Raw genomic sequence first — 2106 nt, 5'->3', positions numbered from 1 at the left:
AACTTTCCCGCAGGAACTCCAAAGACGCATTTAGCTGGATTCAACTTTAGGCTGTACCTTCACAGCCTTCCAAAGAACCTTTGAAGTTATCTAGGTGATCCAAACTCCTTTTGGATTTGATAACGACATCATCCACATACACTTCGATCTCTTTGTGAATCATATCGTGATGTATGTTGCATCGACATTCTTGAGTCCAAACTATATTACCCTATATCAGTACACCCCCCACAGAGTGATGAAGACTGTCTTTTCTGGATCATCCTCATCCATTAAGATTTGATGATATCCCTCAAAACAATCAACAAATGACTGTATCTCATGTTTTGTGCAATTATTAATGAGAATGTGAATGTTCGGGAGAGGAAAATCTTCTTTTAGACTAGCCTTGTTGAGATCCCAATAATCTATGCATATTCTTATCTTTCTTTCTTTCTTTGGTACTGGCACGATCTTGGCCAGCCAGGTGGGATAAGTTGTGACCCGTATGATGTTATCTTCTGTCTGCTTAGTCACTTCCTTCTTAATTATCAAACTCAAATCAAGTTTGAATTTCCTCGTCTTTTGCTTCACCGACAAACATGTGGGGTTGGTGGGTAGTTTATGCGAGATGATATCAGTTTTTAAACCAGGTATGTCATCGTAAGACCAAGAAAATACATCGATGTATTGCTTGAGAAGACTTATTAATTCCTGCTTTCTTCCACTCTCAAAGTGTATGCTAACTCTTATTTCCTTTGTTGTATCTTTACCACCCAAATTAACGACTTCAGTTTTGTCCATATTAAGCTTTTTCTGACTTCCGTGTTGCTCGATCTCTTGCAGCAGGTTTTAAGGCATTATGTTTTCATCGTATTCCTCGTAATCTTGCTCATCGCTTGCATTTTGCTAAACGGATTAGTTACATGTCATAATAGTGGAACGAGGATTTTTATTAATATTTGAACTGAAAAGTATAAAAAGCGAGTAAAGTAAATTGATATTGGAAATAGAAAAATAAGTTTTTGAAAATAAGGACTTTTATTAATAAAAGCACTGGGCTTTGACAAGAGGCAAGTAACAAGAAGATATTCGGCATGATTCAAGCCTCAATTGATCATGCAAACAAAATAATTTTTAAAATCAACAAAAATCCCATACTACCAAGACTCCTGACAGAATAGGGATAGACTAATGGTCCAATTCTGTAAGACTTCTCCAGGTTTAGCATCATGGATGGTAAACTTCTTGAAATCTATCTCTGATTCTCCTTCAATCACAAATAGGTTTCCTATCCCTTCTGTGATATATTCATCAACTGTTTGCTTTGAAACTGAGACTTAGGCTGGCATGAATATCGTCGTTCCAAATCCTTCACTGCAAGATCCTCTAGAAATGGGCCCATATCTAAGAACTGTAGTACCTCTTCGATGCTTCAGCTGGATTGGCTCAATTGTACCGTCAACTCTTGGTCTTACCCCTGTCTTGGGCTGATACCTATATTTCAACATCTCTAACGCAACCATCTTTTCAGCACTCAATATTTTCATTTTAGCTGGATCTATCTTCTCATCTATCCTTACAGCTTGCATGATCTTCAGGGTATGGAAAGTGGCTCCATATAACTCTTCAGTGACTGGGACTGAATTGACAGAATAGATAGGATGATTGAGATCTTCATGGATAGTAACTTCTATACGACCCCACTCAAACTTTATGCACTAATGAAGAGTGGAAGAAATAACTCTTTCCATATGTACCCATGGCCTTCCTAGCAGTAGGTTATAGCTATATGAAACATCCATGACCTAAAATAGGATAGGGAATTCTACTGGTCCTATCTGTAGTGTCAAGTAAATTTCTCCGATGACACTCCTTTATGACCCTTCAAAGGCTCTGACCTTCACCCGACTCTCTCTTATAACTTCTATATTCACACCCAAATCCCTTAAAGTGAAAATGGACAAATATTAGAACCTGAACCACCATCGATCAGGACCCAATTCATAATCTTGTCATAATATCTAACTACAATATGGAGCGCTTTGTTGTGTACAACCCCTTCTGATGGTAGCTCATCATCATAGAAAGAGACTTTATTTGCCTCCACCACTCGCCTGATTACTG

This window comes from Capsicum annuum, chromosome 9 (assembly GCF_002878395.1).
Source record: "Capsicum annuum cultivar UCD-10X-F1 chromosome 9, UCD10Xv1.1, whole genome shotgun sequence".
NCBI classification, from domain to species: domain Eukaryota; kingdom Viridiplantae; phylum Streptophyta; class Magnoliopsida; order Solanales; family Solanaceae; genus Capsicum; species Capsicum annuum.
The sequence above is the reverse complement of the archived record's forward strand: the minus strand, read 5'-3'. Positions refer to the sequence as shown.